Source organism: Triticum aestivum, chromosome 1B (assembly GCF_018294505.1).
Source record: "Triticum aestivum cultivar Chinese Spring chromosome 1B, IWGSC CS RefSeq v2.1, whole genome shotgun sequence".
NCBI classification, from domain to species: domain Eukaryota; kingdom Viridiplantae; phylum Streptophyta; class Magnoliopsida; order Poales; family Poaceae; genus Triticum; species Triticum aestivum.
This window is the reverse complement of record NC_057795.1, coordinates 676,338,095-676,353,979: the sequence shown is the minus strand read 5'-3', so window position 1 is coordinate 676,353,979 and position 15,885 is coordinate 676,338,095.

Below are 15,885 nucleotides of genomic sequence, written 5' to 3'. Positions count from 1 at the left end.
AGTTCCAACTATTGTTTTTGGAGGTTTTGAATTTCCTCTCCCTACTGTCAAGAAAAAGTATGATATTCTTATTTTGGGGATTTTCATATCCCCGTTGAGGTAACTTAGTGTTATTCGAAATTTCTCCGGTTTCGTGTTATTCGGAATGAGTTTGTTAACAAGACTTGATCAACCTTGTTAGCGGGTTCATTTTGATGACCGCAAGATGGACGAAACTAGAAGGCACAACCTTCTGTACCCTCTTTTTACTTTCTGTTATTTAGAATAAATAAAGCAAAAAAATAATATTATTCGTCTGTTTTCTGATTTATCTGTGTAATAAAAAATAGTCCAAAAATAAAAGTGCTCCAAATGCCCTGCAAATTTAGTATGATTTTTTCTGGAATATTTGAGGATTTTAGGCACTAAAAACACTGCAGGAGGGCCAAGCACCAGGCCACGAGAGAGGAGGGCGCCCCCCTGTCTCGTGGGCCCCTGGTGGCTCCCCTCCACTTATGCCAGCACCCACACACTCCATCTTCTACCTAAAAAATCCCCATCCAACTCAAGCACGAGTTCTAGCTCGTTTTGCTGCGATTTTCGATCTCTTAGCTCAAAGCTCCATTCACAAAACTGCTTTGGGAGACTGTTGCTTGGTATGTGACTCCTCCATTGGTCCAATTAGTTTTTGTTCTAGTGCTTTATTCATTGCAAATCCTTGCTGTCTTGGTGACCCTGTTCTTGAGCTTGCATGTTAAATTTTAGAGGTCCCAAGTAATTCTAATGCATGAGATGGGCTCTAGGCACTTGTAGGAGTAGTTGCTATCAATCTTGTTTAGTTTTATGCACTTTTATTTTGAAGTTACTAAAATTTCAGAAATTTTCAGAAAATGTTGAGGAAACTTTTGAGGGGCTCTTCTAGCCAAAGTTCCCAGGAAAAACAAGCTAAAGACAAGGAAAAAGTCAAGTATAATCTTCCTCACTTAGCGGAAGTACGACCGTGTGAATGGCCATATGATGATTTCTTGAGAGAGGCTGGAATTTATGAAGACTTTTATGCTTTAATCTAGACTGCAGGCCTCACAGGTTTCATCAACGACCGAATCGATCAGTATCTCTTACTCACCAATACTTTCGTGCAAAACTTTTATTTTTATCCTAAGAAGTCACTGCGTGAAGTATCATTTTATTTATATGACGAGTTCAAAGAAATGTCTTTACGTCATTTTTGCACGGTATGTAGGATACCTTATGAGGGATAACTAGAGGAACCCCATCGTGAAGATGTGGCTGGCTTTGTTAATATTATTGTTGTAGAAGAGCCAAAGAAGGGTTCCGAAGCAAAAGTCTCTAGCATACACTTTCCTGTTTTACGCTACTTTACCATATTTGCTAGTAGATGCTTGATCGGTCGTGGGAATAGTGGAAACTTGAGAGTTCCTGATATTATCATGCTTCAACATGCTTTGCTTGGAGACAATAGTTTTAATATTGGTGTCGTCGTTGCTAAACGGCTAGCCCTTAATCGTACAAAAGGTCCCATATTTGGAGGTATCTATGCTGCACGTCTTGCTAGGCATTTTCAGATACCCATTAGGCACCATGAGGAAAAGGAGACAAAACTGCCGCCTCACATTTTAGATTACAAGAGCATGGTAGCACATAAGTTTATTGTTGATAACGAAGATAGGATGCTCTTGTATAAACATAGATTCAATAAGAAACACTTTGAGATTATTATCTTGCCTGCACCTCTGTTGTTTGATTTGCTTGCAGAAAAATTTCTGGTCACACCGGAGGCGGTAAACAAACATCGAGCTCAAGCTTTTACTCCAAAACCTGAACCTGAACCTGAACCTGAACCTGAGCTGGACCCCTATCGTGCATCATCTGTCCAGTGGGATCCGGAGATGACCAACCAGTGGTATCCTGATTACACCTCTCATTACACCGGAGAGAGTAGCGGTGGTCCTTGGTATTAAACCAACTTCGGCCAAAAGCCTAAGCTTGGGGGAGTACGTATTTCTCACCGACTTTACATTCATGTTCACACACTAGTCGTCGGTGCTCATACTCTTTCATTGTATTATCCATGCTAGTTTAAATTTCTTTTTCTAGTTTTCTTCTTGTGTGTTTGATAAACCTTGAGAAAAACCAAAAAATATAGTTAGTTTAATTTCCTTGCCTGTAGTAGAAATTAAAATGAAAACCCAAAAAGATTTCTAGTTCTTCTTTTTAGTTGTTGGGAGCTTTCCCGTGTAAATAGTTTTAATTTCTTTTCTTTCCTTTGGGGGTCGAGAAGACCTTATTAAAAATGCTTAATGGCTCTTATATGCATGATTGTTTATTTAATTAGAGCCCATATTACTTGTCTTCTCTCTTGAGTTGAATGCTTGCAGATTCCAGCTTAGTCCAATGCACGTACACTCTTATTATTATACACATCGTTCGGTCGTGCGAGTCAATGGCAATAATGATGATATATGATGGACTTATTGGGATGAGAAAAGCTGGTATGAACTCGACCTCTCTTGTTTTTGTAAATATGATGATTCATCATTCCTGAGTCAGCTATTATGAAGTAAACATATTTGCAATGACATTTAGAGATTATAGTTACTTGTGTCATGCTTGATTAGCTATGAGTTATAATGGTTTACCTTGCGTGCCAACATGCTATTAGAATGATTATGATGTGGTATGATGGGATGGTATCCTCCTTTAAATGAATTGAGTGACTCGACTTGGCACATGTTCACGCATGTAGTTGAATCAAATCAACGCGGCCTTCATGATATTTATGTTCATGGTGGATTATATCCTACTCATGCTTGTTCTTGGCATGAATTAATTTTAGTGCATGCTTACGACTGTTGTCGCTCTCTTAGTTGGTCGCTTCTCAGTCTTTTGCTAGCCTTCACCTGTACTAAGCGGGAATACTGCTTGTGCATCCAAACTCCTTAAACCCCAAAGTTGTTCCATATGAGTCCACTATACCTTCCTATATGCGGTATCTACCTGCCGTTCCAAGTAAATTTGTATGTGCCAAACTCCAAACCTTCAAATGAAATTCTGGTTTGTATGCTCGAGCAGCTCATGTAACAACTAGGGCTGCCTATATCTTCCATGCTAGGTGGGTTATTCTCAGAGGAGTGGACTCTGCTCCTCATTCACTAGAAAGGGTCGGTAACCGGGATGCCCAGTCCCATGATCCAAAAAGATTAAAGCAAATCAAAATAATTAAACAAAACTCCCCCAGGGCTATTGTATGTTGGAGGCACTCGTTGTTTCGAGCAAGCCATGGATTGATGCTTGTTGGTGGTTGGGGGAGTATAAACCTTTACCATTCTGTTTGGGAACTGCCTATAATGCATTTAGTGTGGAAGATATAGCCATCTCATAGGTGTTGCGTTGACAGCAAAAGTATGCCGCACAAAATGTTATTCAATCTCTATTTTAAAATCGACCTCTGGCACCTCTACAAATCCCTGCTTCCCTCTGCGAAGGGCCTATCTATTTACTTTTATGTCGAGTCATCACCCTTCTTATTAAAGCACCAGCTGGAGAGCACACTGTCATTTGCATTCATTATTATTGATTTATATTGGGTATGACTTGACTAGATCTCTTTTACCATGAATTACAATGTTTAGTCAGCCCTTGATCTTTAAAGGTGCTCTGCATTTATGTTTTGCGGTCTCAGAAAGGGCTAGGGAGATACCATTTTGTTATATCATGTTATGATTATTTTGAGAAAGTGTTCTCATCCGAGTTTTATTATTATGACTCGCTAGCTGATTATGTTATTGATATGAGTAATTGTGAGACCTATGTGTTATTGTGAGTATGGTTAGTTCGTAATATTTGCTGGAACTTGAATGCTGGCTTTTCATGTTTACAACAACAAGGGCAAACAGAGTTTGTAAAAGTTTTTCTTTTTCACTTTCAGTTTATCAACTGAATTGCTTGAGGACAAGCAAAGGTTTAAGCTTGGGGGAGTTGATACATCTCCAACGTATCTACTTTTCCAAACACTTTTGCCCTTGTTTTGGACTCTAACTTGCATGATTTGAATGAAACTAACCCGGACTGACGCTATTTTCAGCAGAACTACCATGATGTTGTTTTATGTGTAGAAAAGAAAAGTTCTCGGAATGACCTGCAAATCCACGGAGGGACTTTTCAGAATTAATAACATTTTTTGGCGAAAGAATCAGGGCCAGGGGGCCCAAGGCATGTCCACGAGACAGGGGGGCGCACGCCCCCTAGGGCGCGCCCCCCTATCTCGTGGGCCCCCCGGACCTTCTCCGACCTCAACTCCAACTCCATATATACCGTCTCGCGGAGAACAAAATCGGAGAAAAAGTTTCATCGCGTTTTACGATACGGAGCCGCCGCCAAGCCCTAATCTCTCTCGGGAGGGCTGATCTGGAGTCCGTTCGGGGCTCCGGAGAGGGGGATTCGTCGTTGTCGTCATCATCAACCATCCTCCATCACCAATTTCATGATGCTCACCGCCATGTGTGAGTAATTCCATCGTAGGCTTGCTGGACGGTGATGGGTTGGATGAGATTTACCATGTAATCAAGTTAGTTTTGTTAGGGTTTGATCCCTAGTATCCACTATGTTCTGAGATTGATGTTGCCATGACTTTGCTATGCTTAATGCTTGTCACTAGGGCCCGAGTGCCATGATTTCAGATATGAACCTATTATGTTTTCATGAATATATGTGTGTTCTTGATCCTATCTTGCAAGTCTATAGTCACCTATTATGTGTTATGATCCGACAACCCCGAAGTGACAATAATCGGGACACTTCTCGGTGATGACCATAGTTTGAGGAGTTCATGTATTCACCATGTGTTAATGCTTTGGTCCGGTTCTCTATTAAAAGGAGGCCTTAATATCCCTTAGTTTCCACTAGGACCCCGCTACCATGGGATGGTAGGACAAAAGATGTCATGCAAGTTCTTTTCCATAAGCACGTGTGACTATTTACGGAATACATGCCTACATTATATTGATGAACTGGAGCTAGTTCTATATCACCCTATGTTATAACTATTGCATGAGGAATCGCATCCGGCATAATTATCCATCACTGATCCATTGCCTACGAGCTTTTCATATATTGTTCTTCGCTTATTTACTTTTACGTTGCTACTGTTACAACTACTACAAAAACCCAAAAACATTTATCTTTACTATTGCTACTGTTACCATTACTATCATACCACTTTTGCTACTAAATACTTTGCTGCAGATACTAAGTTATCCAGGTGTGGTTGAATTGACAACTCAACTGCTAATACTCAAGAATATTCTTTGGCTCCCCTTGTGTCGAATCAATAAATTTGGGTTGAATACTCTACCCTCGAAAGCTGTTGCGATCCCCTATACTTGTGGGTTATCAGTTATTGACCGGAGATGTGTCTCAATCATGTCTAAATAGTTCTCGAATCCATAGGGTTCGCACGCTTAACGTTTGATGATGACTTGTATTATGAGTTATGTGTTTTGGTGACCGAAGTTTGTTCGGAGTCCCGATGAGATTACGAACATGACGAGGAGTCATGAAATGGTCGAGAGGTAAAGATTCATATATTGGAAGGTTACATTCGGACACCGGAATAGTTTTGGATAAGTTTCAGAGTACTGGGAGGTTACCGGAACCCCCCCCCCCTCCCAGGAAAATAATGGGACAACATGGGCCTTAGTGGATAAGAGAGGGTCGGCCATAGGAGGTGGCACCCCCCATTGCCAATCCGAATTGGACAAGGGGTGGGGGCGGCGCCCCCCCCCCCCCTTTCCCTCTCCTACTCCCTCTCTCTTTCCCCCTTTGCTGCCTCGGTAAAAAGTAAAAAGGTGGGGGGGGCGAATCCTACTAGGAGTGGAGTCCTAGTAGGACTCCCCTCCATGGCGCGCCCCTCCTAGCTGCCGGTCTCCTCCTCCCCTCCTTTATATACGGTGGCGGGGGCACCCCAAAGGCACATCAATTGTTCTCTTAGCCATGTGCGGTGTCCCCCTCCATAGTTTACACCTCCGGTCATAGCGTCGTAGTGCTTAGGCGAAGCCCTGCGCGGATCACATCACTGTCATCGTCATCACGCCGTCGTGCTGACAAAACTCTCCCTCAACCCTCTGCTGGATCAAGAGTTCGAGGGACGTCATCGAGCTGAACGTGTGCTCAACTCGGAGGTGCCGTACATTCGGTACTAGATCGGTTGGATCATGAAGATGTTTGACTACATCAACCGCGTTAACCTAACGCTTCCGCTTTCGGTCTACGAGGGTACATGGATACACTGTTCCCCTCTCGTTGCTATGCATCTCCTAGATAGATCTTATGTAATCGTAGGAATTTTTTGAAATTGCGTGCTACGTTCCCCAACATGAAAGTCAATGATAGTGTGGGTCATTTTTTCAAAACTTTCAAAGGGCTTAGGCGGGGGGACTCTCTCTCTCCTCTGCTATTTGATCTAGTAGTAGATGCCCTGGCTATGATTATGGATAAAGCTAGATCTGGAGGATTTATAAAAGGGGTCCTTAGTGACATTCATGAAAATGGGGTGAACATGCTACAATATGCTGATGATACTATTTTTCTGATACATGATGATGAGGAATCAACTAGAAATCTAAAATTCCTATTAACTGCCTTTGAACAAATGTCAGGTCTGACAATAGATTTTCATAAAAGTGACATTTACCTCTTTGGGGAAGCTAAAAGTAAGAGGAATCTCTATCAAGAGATCTTCACATGTGCCCTTGGGGAAACACCTTTGAAATATTTAGGCTTACCAGTACACAATAAAAGAATTAGAAATAACATGTGCAGGAATGTGTCTGGAAAAATTGAAAAAAGATGTGCTTGCTGGCAGGGTAGATTGCTCAATATAGCTGGCAGAGTTACACTTGTACAATCCTGCCTAACAAATATTCCCATTTATACGATGTCTTTTTACCTACTCCTTGCTGGAGTTAGAAAAAAAAAGTTGACTTCTATAGAGCCAGATTAGTGTGGCAGGCTGAAGAAGATAAAAAGAAATATCACTTAGTCAATTGGAAAACTTGCTGTCTTCCAAGACAGCAAAGGGGACTTGCGGTAACAAATCTTGAAAACTTCAATATTGCTTTGCTTGCCAAATAGATTTGGAAACTAGACGATGGAGATGGACTCTGGAAAGATATAATTAGATCTAAATATCTCAAAGACAAATGCCTTTCTGGTGTCAAACACAAAAAAGGAGACTCACAATTTTGGTCTAGCCTTCTAAAAATTAGGGGGCTTGTTTACCCTCATATTAAGAAAAGACTTGGCGATGGTAGAAATGCTAGATTTTGGGAAGATTGGTGGGTGGATGATAAACCCTTGAAGGAGGCTTAACCCTCACTCTATTCGATCAGTAATGATAGGGAGATCACTATCAGAGAGGTAAGGGATAAAGGATGGGGGGCATGTCTTTTAGAAGAACAATAATTGGGGATTCTGAAATTCTTTGGGATAGCTTAAAAAGGAGATGTAAGGAAATTATAATGCATGGAGGGAGGGACAAACCTATGTGGATGTTGACTGCAAACAGAAAATTCTCTGTGAAATATTTATACTTGCATCTTATTAAATCAGATGTAGGCTTTCCTCGGAAATTTTTGCGAAAAGTAAAAGCACCTGCAAAAATTAAGTTTTTCCTATGGCTCCTGAATAAAAAGAGCATTCTAACTAGAGACAATTTACTGAAGAAGAGGGGCTGGAAAGGAGACAAACATTGTGTATTGTGTGGAAAAGAGGAGAGTATTGATCACCTCTTCTTCTCCTGCTCTATTGCTAGGCTCATTCGGAGCCTGGTTGGGTGTGCTTTTGACCTTAAACTTATTCCAAAAGATCTGAATGGTTTTTTGGGAAATTGGCTAAATAAATTCAACAAAAATGATAAGAAACTGGTATTGACTGGTACCTCTGCTTTATTATGGGCAATTTGGAATAGTAGGAACAATATTGTATTTGGCAGGAAAAATATAAACGACCCAATTGGGATCGTTAAAAGAATGTGCAATTGGATCGCTGACTGGGTTGTTTTGCAGAAAAAGGACCTAGGGGAAAGAATGTTGAGGCTGGGGGCAAGACTCATTGAGCAGGTGGCAAGTGAAATCTATAAAGCTTCGCAAGGGTGGTGTTTCGGAGTACCAAGGCTACAAATGTGATGCTTTCGGGGGAGCAGAAGCTTCTACTTCTTCGGATCTTGCCATTTTGCTTTCATGAGTTTTTAGTCTCTCTCTTTTGGATGGAATGTAATGTACTTCTGTGATGTCCTCTAAGTTTGTTTGTCTAGTTCATGTAGGGAGGGTTTTAGCCGCTGGTAGTGGCTAGGCTTTCTTCTAGTTTTTGATGGTTTGCTGTTTGGCTTGTAACAGACTACTAGCTCTGAACTTTGGCTTGGTTTCTCTAATGGAAATCGGAGGGGAAACGCTCTTTTAATCAAAAAAAACAAATTACCGTTGTCATTTCCTTAGCTCTCTCTGTTGAGCAGAAAGCCTAATCAGTTGTAAGGGTGGTATGCCTTAGTACTCTACTAGCCTAACACGCGCGGCGGCACGCCGCGCTCGATGATCACTCGCAGATGTGCATTCTATTGATCTAAAAGTGGAACAGTGCATGCTCATTTGATATCAAAATAATGTATAGAGATATTAAACAAACCGAACATACAAATATATCGAAATTTGCAAATGTAGCGATACAAAGGTACAAACTAAAAGTGGCACACTCCTGAGGCAAACAAATTATTGAAAGTACAGTTTACTGCTGACAGAGAACTGTATGTAAAAACACAAACACATTACATAGATAAGCTAGAAGTAGTTGCTAGTGGATTAGATCATTCTAGTATATCCTCCTGCAGGATTGGTGCCTGTGATAAAATGATAAAGTGTTTTTCCAAGTTCTTGCATAAGTCCGACATGAGGGTGTGCGCCTGTATATGTGATAATGGGATCATCACTATCTGGGCGCTGGGGATACATGCGAAGTGGTAATATATCAAAGAAGTCATCGCATATCTTTGCAAGTATCATTGTCTGTCTTGCAAACTCGTTTTGATGTGTGCTTACTTGCTGGCGGGCCATATTGAACTGCCATTGCTTTGTTTTAGCCTTCTCTCTTGTTGTGAACTACCTTTCCTTTGTGACTTCAAGAGCATAGTAATTATGATCATTGATAGAAATATTGTAGTCTGCACAGATGCATTCTAGGGCCACCTGAGCTGCTTTTTCCATTGCTTCATCTTCTGTATTAGCTGCCTCTCCTTCATATGTAATAGAGGATTCTCTGAAGCTATCTTTTTGACGTGGCAGAGCAATCAGTACGGACCCTTGTATCATGCCTTCATGCACGTACCAACAGGTGTACCCTTGTACTTTTAGGCCGATTGTTTCACTCACTGTTTCAAGCATTGGTCGTCTTGGAATATACATTAATAAGATTCTCATCCTGCATGGAAGGATTCGTAATATAATAAGTTGCTTACTTGCAAGGGACAAACAGAGAGAAAAAGTTAGGTGAAGCCAAGAGCTTACCGAGGACCAATAGGTCCATCAACCATCTGCACGCCCGAGGAACCTGCAAGAAAGTATTGGACACAACACATTATAACCCGAACGAAACTCATATACCTGAACAGCTAAACCAAAAAAGAAACGGGCACGTCAGCTGGACCAGACGCAAATACCCACCTGAACAGCCACAAGGAAGCAAAAATAAAAACCAATCAAAGATGTGTGTGGACATTTTTTTTAAAGCAACAGTCGTAAAGGGCTAGCATTACTGAAGTGCATGCGTGCACTGCATGCGGCGGGTATATTCATCTTTTTAAGAGGGCTAAATTTTGAAAGTAAATGTGATTTAGGTGGTTTTTTTCATGAGAATACTTAATTCTTTCCTTAGTAAACGACGATGACAAATGTGAGCGGGTTAATTTGCACACCTAGAGGTGGAGGTCAATGGTTGATCTCATTTTTCAAAAGGTTAGGTGCGAGTTCTCATCTAGTTGCAGGCATGTTCTTGAGGTTGCGGTGGTTGTCTTGGTCGAGTATGTTGTGTTGACGATGGTCTTGGACCTCGGCACCCTTGTATCTGGCCCGGACGACGTCCCTTAAGTGCTATTCCGGTGTGTGTGGTCTTCGCCGATTTCCCTTAATTAACCGATTCCATGTATGGTTTTGTACATGCTTGAAATATATAGTCTAGATTCTCATTTTGATAGCCAAGGGCCAAAACTTGATCCTTGGCCTTGTTATTTACGGAAACATCTTTTTACCTTACCTTTCCCTGACCTTGGATTTCGCTTCCTGGGCAGAAGTTTGTCTTTGTTTGTTGCTTCCGTCAGCAGGATATCTTGTAAGAAATCATGTGAACTTTTATCTCTGAAAACAATGTATTATATTTCTAGGTGCCCACTTATGTGAATAGATCTTCTATTGACATATAGGAGTGCCAACGTTGAAAGCTCTGGAATCATCGCCTTGTCGATGGTAGCAGTTCTGTGTTGCAGCAAACCATGGCGCCCGGGCACGCCCATATAATTAAGTTGTTGATTTCATCCACCAGCGCGCCAAGAAAAACAACGTGCAACCGCACTGCTGATACTCGTCACGTGATGAACTCCACATTCGGAGGCGCCACGAAGAAGAGGAAGGCCGTGCACGTTGGGTTGGCGAGCCAGCCATGCCAGTGCCAGTGCCAGGCCGTCGACACACGCCTCGACGCCGAAGTACGCGCCCGCCCTTAAGAGCATTTCCAACAGCCGCGCTAAAGCGCCGCGCGCAAAAAACCTGTTAGCGCGCGCGCTCGGCTGGTTTTACGCGCCCGCCTGCGTTGGCTCCAGTAACCGCGCTGAAATGCAGCGCGCGTGCGCCGCTCCAGCAGCGCGCTAAAATGCAGCTCGCGCGACTAGAAATGTATGCATTTTTTAAAAATTGAATTTTTTAAAAAAACTAGATAAATTGCATAGATTAAACGATACAAAGGTATTTTACATCCGAAACATAGATTGCATAAAATAAAAACGACAAACGATAAACATAGATTGCATTAACAAAAAAAAACTACTCTAAATCGCTATCATCATCACCACTATCATCCTTGGCGGTGTCGTCCGAGGTAGATAGCCAGATGTCCAGCCACCGCTCATCGTTCGGCGTGAAGAACGACCGCCCACCTGCTGCAACGAGGTCGGACTGCGCATTCGCCAACGCCTTCCGCCGACGCCTGTCCAACCGCGACGCGCGGCGCCTTTGCGTGTCCTCCTCGCGGCGCCTTGCCCAGTAGGCTTGCTCGTAGGCGACGTCCTCCGGGTGGCACTGGCGCCAGTCCGCCATGACCGAGGACGACGAGGAGGCGGCGGTGCCGCTCGGCGTGCTCCGCACGGTCTTCCGCCGTGTTCAGACGAGGCAGAGGGGCGAGGTTGAGCGCTTGCTCGAGCGTGTACACATCTTGGAAGTTCATCCGGCCGTGCGGCCGGCCTAGGCGCCACGCCGCCGCGTCGTACGCGCGGGCGGCCTGTCGCGCCGTCCCGTACGTGCCGAGGGCGAGCCGAAGTTCGCCGGAGCGTATCTCCGCGGTGTAGCTGTCGTTGGGCCGCAGGCGGACGCCGCGGTAGCCGGACGCTCCTCGGCGGCGCGGCGGCGCGGCGGTGGCGGGGCGCTGGAGCGGCGCGTGGCAGAGAGGGAGAGGGGAAGAGATGTGTGTGGAGAAGGCGCGTGGCGCGCGCAGCTTTTATAGGCGCGCGCGAAGCGGCGCATCAAATCTTGCGCGCGAGCTGGCGCCTTTTCGCGCGCGCGCAAACGGTTCCCGCGCAACGCTTGTTTCCCGCGGCCGCTGGAGCGCGGCAAACCGCCCCGCGCGCGCTAAAAGCTGCGTTTATCGCGCGCGCGCGTCATTTGGGGCGACTGTTGGAGATGCTCTAAGGCATGGTCGGCCTCCCCACGGACGGGCACTCCGGGCCCACGCACATGGAGGCCGTCCTGGCCACGTTCGGCAAGTTCCTTGCATTGCCGCTTGTTTGAGGAGGGAGGGAAGAATTATTATGGGGTCCATGAACCACTACGCCCAGATCGCGTGCCACAATCACACGTACAGCAAAGTTCAAAAAAAAAAATCACACGTACAGCAGTTGACCATATACATGCGCTGTACGGTATCTACATAGTGTACTCTAACACCGCTGCCGCAGGACCACACAGCCGCATGCGATCGGTTCCCTACACTCGCCGACGCGTACGACTCGTCCGAGCAGAGCTACTGGCGGTGGACAGCCGGCGTCCAGCTTGGGGAAAGAGCATGCTCCTCGGCTCCCTGCGTTGCTACTGGCACACAGGCACGCCTCGAGACACGCCATGCTGTCGCCGGCAGAAGCACTGGACGATGGTGGGGTCATCGGCGCCGGCAGATGCAACGGAGGGCGGAGGCTCGCCGCCTAAAAAAATTAAAAGGCGCCCGCCGGCACCACAGGGCCTCCCACTTTTGGCCACCGCTGGCTGTCCACCGCACCATCTACCGCCTGGATGCGTCCTCCTCTGACGTCGGTCGGCACCGCACACACCAGCTGCTCGAGCCCGCAGCCATTGCGTCGACCTCGCGCCGCCTCGGCCTGGGTTCCGCCTTCCTCGCAGATGCGGCATCCGCGATCCTGCATTCCTGCTTCACCTCGGCTGCTTACAGCGAAGATGAAGGCCGGCGCTGCGTTGAAAGGGGCACGGGGAGCCGGCGGCATGGTCGGAAGGACGGGCGAGGTCTTGCAAGAATAGCGTCAGCAGCAGAGCCCTACCACGGCCAGCAACCAGCTGCTGCTCCACTCGCTCCTGCGCCCGGGCACGTCGCAAGAGAGATGGATCGGTTGATATTCACAACCGTGAGCCTGGCGGCGGCAGAGGAAGCCGTCTACCACGACGACGACGGAGATGACGACTACTACGACGACCTGGGCCGGGAGGAGCATCACTTGCTGCGGGAGCTGCGCGCACGGCGGCTGCTGGCGTCGGGGCTGGAGCCGTGGTGCATGGGGTCGGCGGTGACGACTTCGGCAAGGCGTTGGCCGACAGCGAGGTCGAGGAATGGAGGATTACGGATTTGAGCGCAATCAGAATCCGAGAGACGCGCACGATGGAGCCAAGCTCGAGCGAGGACATGGTAAAAGGTGAAGGAGGAGACCCAATTTATAGGGCCGTATGGCGGCGAATTGGTCCTTGAGTCGTGCACGTCATTGGGGCAGAGTTTAAAGCGGCGGAGCATCTACGGCTGGGATCCTTCTCGAGAGAACCAAAGCGGCACCGCCTAATTACAAGGAAGCATCACGTGTCAATCGTCTAGACCAATTGTAAGCAAATCCATTACGTGGCAATATCTCTATTAGCCAACAAAGAAGAAATATAAAACATCTAGAGCCGTCTGTTTAGGATAAACCAGACAAAAAAAATTCCAAAACCCATGACACGTACACGTAGTACCATGGACATGCAAACCACACATCGTAGTAATCCATCACGTGGTCACATCCATGCATGCACAGCTCACATCTCACAACCACCAAAAGACAAAAGGAATGTGACAACCCATGCAAAATCGCTAACTGCACCCAGAATCGTACCTGGTCGTATCCCCCAGTAAATAGCGTGTCCTCTTCCGATTGGTCTGATTTTTCACTGATAAGAAAAAGTCAAAAAAATCTGGTAAACTAAACCTGGCCAGATTTAGTATATTTAGAATTTAGTACTGTATGTCACTGCACTGTGCTGCCAATTAAACAAAACCTGCCATTTTTGGCTAGTGTTCAACCACATGGTCTAGCACTGTGGCACGATGGCCTTTCCACTCCTGACATGCTTAGCCTAAGGAAGCAAATGGCCCACGGTGACCCAAGGTCAGCAAAATGATTAACCAAGTTGTTGTTATCTAGATTCTAGAATCCTAGAGTCCTAGTACCTAGAGGCAATCACTTTGCATTAGGATATTTGATTAGCACATGGAAACCTTTGTTTAGTGGTTCATGCTACGATTGCTTGAGCCTACATGATCTATAGGTGGTTGTTCTTTAATCTCATTCGTCCTTCCATAAACAGCTACAACTCAGAATAGTTTACCCATAATGATGGAGATCTGTTAAGAAAAAATGTGGTGTCTGGTTTGCAAAAATTTCTACTAAGATTAGTCTATGATCGCAACGATTGGAGCTGATATAAATAAATGGAGCAAATTAACAGTTGGAGCAGGATTGCATTTGGTTAGCCTGCCTGGGGACTTGGAGCCACGGGGTTGGCGGTTAGGATTTAATGGGTCTTTTGATAAAGTGGCGCATTCCAGCTAGAGCTAGTTTTAGACTAATCCAACATGAATAGTTGATCCACCGAGGAACAAGTAACCACACGAGACATGACACTTGGATTTGTTAACGAGGTTCATTGAACGTGGCTACATCCTGAGGCATGACTACGGCCGCTCCTCCTCGTGACACTGTCACAATACCACACACCAGCCACCCTGGCACCGGCATAAGCTGTCGGCACCGCATGCATGCCTGTGCTATTATGTTGACATGGATTAATCATGTATCTACCCTCACATTATCATGGATTAATCATGCCTGTGCTATTATGCAAGTGTCTAATTGAAACACAACTCCTAACATGTTAACACAAGAGGCCTATGATACAAGTATAAAGGATATGGTTTTTATAATTAAATAGTCGCTGACGTTCAAAAATAAGTGTCTTATTAGCAGCCACATAGCTACCACTCCTGATCTTTGAATGGTTCAATCTCCCGAATCAGCACTCATAAATATTTTGTCAGAAAAGCATATAGAGACTAGATCAATTGAACGACCAGATGAGCTGCTGATAAGATTGGTCATTGAGTGACACCGTGATGGGGCTGACTAAATCTCAGCAACTGTTGCTCCAAGTGCACTGCACTGAACACTACTCGTCCTGTCCTCCGTGAAAGTCGTTCAAAAGGTGCACCTCAGCTTCTTTGCGATGACATTTTTTTTTAAACATGCAGGCGTTTATATATACGCGCGTACACTCATCCTTAGAATACACATACGCAGACCCTATCTTTATGACCACCTTCGAGAGACCGAGCCGGCATATCATCCTAAGATTGATGAAGTCACCATAGGTGCGTCGTAGTCGACGGAAAGGTCTATTTTCACTGAACACGCATCGCCAAAAATCCTGACATAAAACCAGGAATAATGCAAGCATCATGATTTGAACACTAGGGACATGGGGGCGCGGTGGATCCTGCCAAGGGCCGGCGGGAGGGCTCCGTTTTCAGTCGTTTTTTCCTGTCTTGTTAGGGTTTGTGTCATGCTCAGGAAGGCAAGACGGCGACGGCTCCCTGAAGATGGAATAAAGGTCTCCCCGCCTAGCCCCCGTTCCGGCGGTGCATCTAGCATCGTTGATGGGCGTGTGGAGGTGTGTTTCTAGTGGATATATCTTTGGTGGATTTGCTCGGATCTCGTCGTTGTTCGTCTACGTTCGTGTGTCTTCGAGTTGAATCCTTCCAACCTGCGTTATTCTTCATCGGCGGCGGTTGCTGTTCTGGTGCGCTGGTCCTATGGGACCTTAGCACGACGACTTCCCGACTATCTACTACAACAAGTTATGTCCGACTCCGGCGATGGAGGGGTGATGACGGCGGCGCACCTTCGGCTCGCTTCAATGCTTGTAGTCGTCGCTAGATGGTCTACGGATCTGGATGTAATTTTTATTTCTGGTGTTCGTGTACTGCCATGATTGGAGATGAATAGATTGGAAGTTTTTTCGTAAAAAAAAATAATGATCTAAACGCTCTTATATCTGTTTACGGAGGGAGTAATTATAAAAAATATTTGTGTGCATCACAATG